A 9,925-nucleotide genomic window follows, 5' to 3' on the forward strand; every position below is an offset into this window, starting at 1 on the left:
TAATTGTAGATTTCAGTGTCTGTGATGTTAGTATGCTATTCAGGTAGGTTTCCCATGTTCCAATGTGTTCGAGGCTATTTCCCATCATCTCTTCTATCAAGTTCAGTATAAGTGGATTTATGTTGAGTTCTGTGATCCACTTGGACTTGAGTTTTGTGCAGGGTTATAGACATGGACCTATTTGGATTCTTCTACATGTCAACATCCAGTTATCCAGCAGCATTTGTTGAAGATGCTCTTTTTTTTCTATTCTATATTGTTGACTTCTTTGTCAAAAACCAAGTATTCACAGGTGTGTGAATTCATGTCTGGGTATTTGAATCAATTCTATTGATCCATGTGTCTGCATTTTTTGCCAATGCCATTCTGTTTTTAATACTATAATTCTGTAGTAGTGCTTGAGATCAGGGATGGTGATGCCTCTAGATGTTCTTTTGTTGTACAGAATTGTTTTAGCCATCCTGTTTTTTTGCTTATTCATATGAAGTTGAGTATAGTTTATTATAGGTCTATAAGAATTATGTTGGAATTTTTATGGGCATTACATTGAATCTATAAATCCCTTTGGTAAGATGGCTATTTTTACTATATTAATTCTACTGATCCATGAGCATGAGTCATATTTCCATCTTTGCTATCTTCTCGAATTTCTTTCTGCAAAGACAAGAAGTTCTTCTTACATAGGTCTCTCAGTCTCTTGGTTAGAGATGTCTCAAGATATTTTATATAATTTGTGGCTACTGTGAAGGGTGTTGTTTCCCTGATTTCTTTGTCAGCCTATTAGTCATTTGTGTATAGGGGGGCTACTGATTTCTTTTGAGTTAATCTTGTATCCAGCAATGTTGCAGAAGTTTTTTTGTTAGCTGTAGGTGTTCCCTGTTAGAATTTTGGGGGGCATCATGCATACTATCATGTCACCTGTAAACAGGGATACTTTGACTTCCACATTTCCAAATTGTATCCCCTTGATCTCCTTTAGTTGCCTTAACTAAAATTTTGTGTACTATATTGAATAGATATATAGAGATTGGACAAACTTGCATTGTTCCTGATTTTAGTGGAATTGCTTTGAGTTTCTCTCCATTTAATTTGATGCTGGTTGTATGCTTGTTGTATATTGCTTTTATTATGTTTAGGTACATTCTTTTTATCCTGATCTCTTCAAGTCTGTTAATATGAAGGTGTGTTGGATTTTTTAAAGGCATTTTCAGCATCTAATGAGATAATCTTGGGGGGGGTTTCTTTCAGTTTGCTTACATGGTGGATTAAATTGACAAGTTTTTGTATGTTGAACCATCGGTACATCACTGGAATGAAACCTACTTCATCTTGGTAGATGATCTTTTTGGTGTGTTCTTAGATTTGATTTGTGAGTATTTTATGGAGTTTTTACCCATTAATGTCCATGAGTGCAATTATTGGATAATCCTCTTTCTTTGTTGAGTCTTTCTGTGGTTTGGGTGTCAGGGTGACTGTGGCTTCACAAAAATAATTTGGCAGTGTTCTGAAACTTTAGGCCATGATTCCACAGCCTTAATCAGACCACATCTGCAGCTCACTCTAGGACAGATAATTTAGAAATGCCTTGCTGTGATGACTACTTTCTTTTTACAACACCTGGCTGAAAAAAAATATTTGCATTATTTACTAGAAAAACCCTGTTTCTGACTGTGGTGTCACTCAGTCCTAGACTGCAATTTAATCCAAGTGCTTTCTTCTTGAATGCTGTAAACAGGATTGGATAAAGTCAACCATAGTTCAAGAGGCAGAGCAAGCCACCATGTCACAGGAACTAACCATAGTAAAAAAACAATATAGAGTAAGAAGGAGTGAGAAGGATGGATAGAAAGATGCACAAGAATTACAAGGGAGGGATATTTCAATGTGAGGAGACTTGTTGGACATGGCATATAAGAAGGAAGCTCTGGGTTTGTTAGTTTGATTTTCTCAAAGAACCAACTCTTTGTTTCTTTGCTATTTTTATATTGTTTACTTTATATTTTACTGTGATCTAATCGTCTTGGGTATGTTTGCTTCTTTTCATTTTAGAGCTTTCGGGTGAGCTGTTAAGTCGCTACTATGAGACCTACATAATTCCTTTATGAAGGTACTTAGTGCTATGAACTTTTCTCCTAGCACTACTTTCATTGGGTCCCACAACTTTGGGTATGTTGTGCATTCATTTTTATTGAATTCTAGGAAGTCTTTAATTTCAACCTTTATTGTTCCTTGACTCAGTGATAATTCAGTAGAGAATTGTTCAGTTTCCATGCATTTGTAAGATTTCTGTTGTTGAAATCTAGTTTAATTCATGGTGGTCTGATAATATGCAGAGGGTTGTTTCAATTTTCTTGTATCTGTTAAGACTTGCTTTGGAGACCAAGTATATGACCAGTTTTGGAGAAGGTTCCCTGAAGTGCTGAGAGAGTCTTTTGTGTTTGGGTGAAATGTTCAGTAGATGTCTCTTAGGTCCATTTGTGTCATAACTTCTGTTATTTCCCTTATTTGTCTGTTTAGTCTCTGTATGGACAATGTATCCATTGGTGAGAGTGAGAAGTTGAAGTCTCCCACTATTAATGTGTGAAAGTCTGAAGTGTGATTTAAGCTTTTAGTAATGTTTCTTTTACAAGTGTGCATGCCCTTATATTTGAGGCATAAATGATCAGAATTGAGACTTCATCTTGATGGATTTTTCCTGTGATGAATATGACATGTCCTTCTTCATCCCTTTTGACTAATTTTGCTTTGAAGTCTGTTTGTTAGATATTAGGATAGCTATATCAGCTTGTTTCTAAGCCATTTGATTGTAAAATCTTTTCCCAACCCTTTACTCTGAGGTAATGTTTGTCTTTTAATTTGAGGTGTGTTTCTTGTGTGCATCAGAAGGGTGGATCCTGTTTTCATATCCATTCTGTTAGCCTGTGTCTTTTTATAGGATAATTGTGTCCATTGATATTAAGAGATATTAATGACCAGTGATTGTTAATTCCTGTTATTTTGTTATTGGTGGTAATAGTATGTGCTTGTGTGTGTGAGAAAGAGAGTGAGTATGTGTGTGTTTCCCTTATTTGGATTTTGCTGGTGTGAGATTATCTATCATCTATGTTTTTGTGAGTGGAGTTAACTTCCTTGGTTTGAAGTTTTCCTTTTAGTACCTCTGTTGGGAAATTATGGATATATATTCTTTAAATTTGATATGAAATATCTTGTTTTCTCCATCTATGGTGATTGAAAGTTTTGTTGAGTGTAGTAGTCTGGACTGCTATCCATAGTCCCTTAGAGTCTGCAAGACATATGTCCAGGCCCTTCTGGCTTTCAAATACTCTGTTGAGAATTTGGGTGTAATTCTCATAGGTTTGTCCTCATATGTTATTTGGCCTTTTCCCCTTGTAACTTTTAATATTCTTTCTTAGTTATGTATGTTTATTATTTTGATCATTATGTGACTCAGTGACTTTCTTTGCTGGTCAAATGTATTTGATTTTCCCAAGGTTAAGGTACCTTATGTCCTCTTATTTAAATTAGGAATTTTTTCATTTATGATTTTGTTAAACATTTTCTTTAGATTTTTGATATGAGATTCTCCTACTTTATTCCTATTATTTTTGAGTTTGGTCTTTTCATAGATTTCACAGATGTTTTCTTGGATTTAACCTTTTGTGACCAATGAAGCTATTTCTTCTGTCATATCTGCAATGCCTGAAATTATCTCTTCCATCTCTTGTATTCTGTTGATGATTCTTGCTTCTATAGTTCTTGTTCACTTACCTAAATTTTCCATTTCAAGAATTCCCTCAGTTTTTGTTTTTTTTTTATTGCTTCTATTTCAATTTTCAGATCTTAAATAATTTCCTTTGCTTGTTCGTTTGTTTTTTTTGTTTGTTTGTTTTTCTTGGTTTATTGATATTCTTTATGGAATTCATTACTTTCTGCCAATTTTTTGGTTGTCTTTGCCTTGATTTTTTTCCCCTTCCCTTCTTGCCTTGATTTTTTAAGGGAGTTCTTCATTTCCTGTTTAAGGACCACTAACATCTTCATAAAGTTGTTTTTTAAGGTAATTTTCTTGTCATTTGCCAGCATTGGAATATTCAGGTCTTGCTGTCTTATGATAGCTGGAATCTCTTGGTGCCATATTGCCCTGTCTGTTGTTGACTATATTCTTATACTGGTATTTTGGTGTCTGGGTTTGAGATAATTAGGTCTAGGACCTAATTTCTGAGTTTGTCTTTATAGGATTTGGATATCGTTTCTTTGTTTTTATTTGCTCTTCAGTCTTCTAGTCTTTGTGGCCTGGATTCCTGGTCACTGGTATTACCTCTGGTCTAGTTCAGAGCCTCTGTCTAAGTTGAGAGATGGTCTTCTGGTGGTTACCTTGGTGCTTGGTTCAGTAGAAGGTTTGAGTTCTTCTGACTGATGTGGCTTATACCTGATCAGAAGAAGTCAGCCAGGATTGAGGATAGGGCCCAAGAGCAGGCAGTTGGTGTGCTGGGAAAGCTTGGGCTGTGTGACATGTCTTTGTGAACAGAATCTAGGGAGTTGGGCAGTTCAGCTGTCAAGCAAGTCACTTATAAGTTCTTCTGACTGTGTGGTCTGTGCCTCAAGACTGTTTGCTGTCCAGAAGACTTTCGGCTGTGTCTAGGTGACAGTTAATGCTAATTAGGACATGGTTTCAAACTGTTAAGTTCTCCTCCTTCATAGAGGGAATCCACTGGAAGTTCTCCATCCTCCAAGTGAGTGTCTGTCTCTCTTTGCTACAGTCATCACAAGTGCTGGTGTCCACTCAGAGCCAGGGTACAGCTCAGGAACATCTACCCTGAGTGTCACTTTTCACACTTCCTATATCCTGAGCTCAGGGACACTGTGATATCCACCACAGACATTGTGAAGAGATAAGTAAACAGCATCATCAAAACATAAGTTTCATCTGACTCAGGACAGGCCTCCCAGGCACATTCATCACCTGCCTCTTCTGGCTCCATTGGAATCAGAGCAGAAGCCACTCACCAGCTGAGACAAGACAGGATCTGGGAGCATTTGGGGTAAGGAACAGAGACATAGTTCAGAGTTTTGGGTTATTCTTCTGAGTCATGATGATCATAAAAGCAAATGGAAGATACATGAAAACATGAGTTACTAACAGAAAGAAAAATCTACTTGACCTTAAGTAAAGTCTCTGCCTGGGAAGTTCCTCTTTCTTGGGAGAACCTCAACAGTATGCTTTCTGACATCATTGTAAGGTCACCCAAGAAAAAATAAAAGATACAAGGAGAGGAGAAAGAATTGTAGCAAGACTCTTATGGGAGGACTGGGATTTGTTTGTGCCCATGACACAAGCTGAGATTAATTTTCACATCAATCCACAAAACTGAGGCTTCACTCCAAAGCTCAATGACATCATTTCAGAAATCCACTTCCCAAAACCTGTAATTTTCTTCACTTTGGTGTTATTGATGCCAATGGCTGAGTTCTGGACAAGAGAAATATATGATCTTCAATTATTAGTAGTGATTTTGGAAATAAAGTACCCTTGGCAAGATATCTGGGGCTCCCCATTAAGAAGACCCGAGTACTGTGCAGGTAGGTGAGAGTTGACAGGGCAGAAGAGTTTGAAGTTTGATCATGGATACAAATGAATACATGTGAGGGATATGATCAGGTCATCTGACCAGTCTGGAGCAAACAGAATAAAACAACATGTGATGTCAGCAGAGGGAAGGGCAAATCCTATTCTATAGAAGGCTATCATATCTCAGGTATGACCTTATTTAAGCAGTTCCCACCCAGATACATGTAGTCTGCAAGATACATGATACATCTCCAGCATAACATACAAACATGACCCCACTGTACACTGTACAGTGTACATGTGTGCACTGAGCCAAGTCTGAGATGTCTCCCATCTCCATCACCCTGAGCTTTTCTAGGCAGGGGAAGTCCCTCCAGCTCATTCTAGCTCAATGCTAGGCCAGGCTGCATCTGTTAGGGATAGGCCAGAATTCACAGATCAGCCAAGGTGTCTATGAGGTGGGTCTGTGTCATGAACCCAATAGGGACCAAGTGTCCTCACTCTAGATATCTGCATTTAGTCAGTTGTAGCTATGACGAAACAGAAAAATACTCATAGGCAATGTTCAGGTTGACTGTGTCTCCTTGGGTGGCACTCATTCAGTTCCCCATTTTATACTTACAGAGTCCATTGTCAGTTGTGACATTCATTAAAGTGAGAATCCAGTTTCCTCTGACAGCTTCAGCTTTTCACCTTCTGTGAGACTTTGATCATTTTCCCTCCCCAAATGGGTTGTATTTTGACTCTCATGTACATACTTTAAGGCTAAAATCCTTAACCTCTATAGGGTTAAAGATCTTGCTTGTGATCATTGCTTTGGGCAGCAGTGTTGTGCAGAAAACAGAGAGAATATGGCCCTCGGTGTAACCTCTGACACTCGCACAGACCTTTTTCAATGAGTGTTGGTCTTTCTAACATTCACTCTCAATCCTTGTCCTTAGAGAAACATGCAGAAGATGAATCTGAGGCAGAGGCATGAAGAATTGAGTGCTCAGTGATGGTTGATCTCCTGTGCTGTGTGGAAGAATGGTCTTTGCTATGTGTGAGCTGAGCTGCAGGGCTTGGTGATACAGACCTAGGATTTGGAGTCATGATCATTGTCTCTCCTGGACCTTACTGACCAATTTCTGCCTTGCACCACAGAGGGCTGTGTCCCTTTATCTGTACTGACAGATACCCACTGGTGAACCTGTTCCAGTGCCCTCCAAGGCAATGATTTTCAAGGAAATCCTACAGGTAGGACAGTATAAGGCTTCCCACTGAGCTTTCCTGAGAAGTGTCACAAACTGTCCTCTGTCCTCACAGAAATCTCAAATATAAGACTAGGAGTGTAGCTGTCATTCACCTAAATAAACAGGCTGAACCATAACATGGGTTAATATTCCCAGGTGTTTGATGGTGACTGAGAAGAGGCACAGGTCAGCAAAAGACAAATAAGTCTCAGAATGATCTAGGAAAGGGACAGATAAGGGGTACATGTGAGGTTGAAGCAAAACGCTTGTCTTGGTCTGTAATGCTCTGTCTTTCACAGGAAAGGACTATAAAGAGATATTTCCTGAAATATAGGGTGCTTCTTTCTTTCTTTCTTCCTTCCTTCCTTTCTTCCTTCCTTTTTTCTTTCTTTCTGTTTTTCTTTCTTCCTTCCTTTTTTTCTTTCTTTCTCTCTGTCTGTCTGTTTCTCTTTGGTGTGTTTGGTTATTTTTACTACATGTATTTCTGGAAACCACAAGTATGTCTGGTGCCCACAGAAGCCAGAAGGGGCCATTGGATCCCCTGGAAATGGGTTTACCAATTGCTTATGATCTGCCATGGGTTTCCTGGGAACAAAACATCAATCCTCTACAAGAGTAATCATTGTTTTCAATCACTGGGCCATCTCTCCAGCACTCCCAGGTGGATGTTATCAGAGGCAAATATTACTGGTAGAAGGTAGAGGTGTGTTTGACAGAACTAGGTTAGGAATTTTGGACTTTAACATTTTCCATATGAGACCATTGTTACTCATACCCTAGATCTAAGGCCAATCCATTAAAAGACTACTTTTCTAAGGAGTAAAATGAGGTATGGTGGGAGACAGATGCTAAAATTGTTTGAAATAGTTACTTTCTGGACAGAGAGACCCTTGTGTTAGATGCAGGATTTATTGGAATGGAGAAAGCAAAGCCTTGTCTTTTGCCTTTCTGGAGTAGTTGCAGCAGCATGTCAGAAATCACACGATTTCCTGTCCAGAAGGTGGGTTGTGGAGTCCTGGAGTTTCTCACCAATTCTCCTGAGGCAGGTAGTTTACTTCTAGAGTCAAATCTAATTGTCCATTTGGTTTCACTTCCTGTAGCAGCAATCTTAACAGGTCTTATTAATAAAATCAAACCCGAGGCCAGGTATTGGGGTGAATGCTGGAAGATCAGAGAACCAGAACAAGCCACAGCTACCTCACCTCGCCAGTTCCTCAGCTGATCCTGTTTCCTCAGACTGGAAGTCTCTGAGTCCTTATCCAAAATGAATCTCAGCTGAACTGCTTCTCAAAAGCCTGAAACTTAACCAGCCAAAAGCTTCTAGTTTCTGGTCTTCACACCTTATATATCTTTCTGGTTTTGCCATCACTCTCTGGGATTAAAGGCTCACTCCTTGGGATTAAAGGTGTGTGTCACCATGCCTGGCTGTTTCCAATGTGGCCTTGAACTCACAGAGATCCAGAGGGATTTCTACTTCTGGAATGCTAGGATTAAAGGCGTGTGTGCCACCATTTTCTAGCCTTTGTATCTAGTGGCTGTTCTGACTCTGACCCCAGATAAGTTTATTAAGGTGCACAATATTTTGGGGAACACAATACCATCACAACTTCCTGGAATAGACATCCCATCAAGCTGCTGAGGAGCGAGATTAACATCTCTGAAAAACAGCTCCTCTCTCTCCACAAAAACCTTAAAAGATCTCCAGGGCGAAGACATTGTATACAAGGTTGTACACAGACAGCTTGACTGTCACCCATGACCTCTGTGAGGCAGGTCTACACACTGGGGTTTCTGTGTCTCAGTTTCCCAATGGTAGCACCCATGGTGAATGAATGTTACCATGGTGATAAGCTAGCCTCAAATATAAACAAAGCCCTGACACTGGGACAGGACAGCTGTCCAGATCAGCACCATCTGTTACTACTTGCCTGCAGGAGAGAATTCCCTAGACTTAATCTCGAAGGACATACCGTCATTAGGAGGATTTATGTCCCCCACCCACCCCTTGGAGACCCTGACTATCTTGTTAAGTCTCATAATCCCATCAGAACCACTGGCTAATAGCCTAGGCAACAGTGCAGCTTGAGTGTCTATGCTGAAACTCAGAATGAGATGCCCAGTTGACTATTGGGTACCCAGGGGTGTGTGGAATTCCATAAAAATGGAGTTAGGTGAGGTTGTGATTCCTCTTCACATAGGTGCTGGGAACTGAACTCAGGTCCTCTGGAACAGCAACAAGTGCTATTAAACACTGAGTATTCTCCCAAGCCCCTCTTTCTCATTCTCTTCCTTGTTCCCTTTATGGATCTAGTCAAACTCTGAATTCACTTTCTAAAATGCCTGGCTGTCTTCCAGTCAGTTGTAAATAGGGCTTTGATAGGACATAACATCTCTGCTGTTTTGGGATGTTCCACTGCCTAGAAAAAGCTGAGACATCTGTGGATGAATGAATAAATAAATGAATGGATGGATGGATGGATGGATGCATGGATGCATGGATGGATGATTATACAAGGTCACTGACTTTTGAAGGCATCTCATGTTGATAGATAACAAAATAGGGTAATATCACAGCTTGACTTATAGTTTACACTTATTTATTTTATGTATGTGTATGAGAGAGTGAATATGTGTGTGTTTACTCATGCACACATCAGCTATTGTACTTATAAGGAGGATAGACGACAGGAGGGCATTGGTTCTTCCCTTCCACAAAGTTGAATCTGGGGATTGAACTGAGCATGGCAGGCTTTGAAGCAAGTGGCCACCCTGCACCTATATTTTTTAGAATAAAACCCTGTCATAGATGGGAACATCAGTCTTCAGAAAATCATTTCCAATGATAATGAACTTTGACTAGAAAACAATCTTTCACCTCCTCCCCTTACTGCTTCCAGTTCAGTAAGGGCTTCCTGCACTGAACATCTGTCCCTCTCTGCTCTCTCCCTTCAGGCATCAAGAACAAACCCTTAGTCCTGTCTCAAGCTCCTTTCTTAGAAGAATTCAGCCATAATCTGAGTTTCCATCCACTGGCAAGGCATGGTCTTCTCAACTTTGTGTCAGGACACAAACCCGCAGCATTAGGCCATATTCCCATAGCTTTAATCAGAACACATCTCCTACAACT

Source organism: Peromyscus eremicus, chromosome 1 (assembly GCF_949786415.1).
Source record: "Peromyscus eremicus chromosome 1, PerEre_H2_v1, whole genome shotgun sequence".
NCBI lineage: Eukaryota > Metazoa > Chordata > Mammalia > Rodentia > Cricetidae > Peromyscus > Peromyscus eremicus.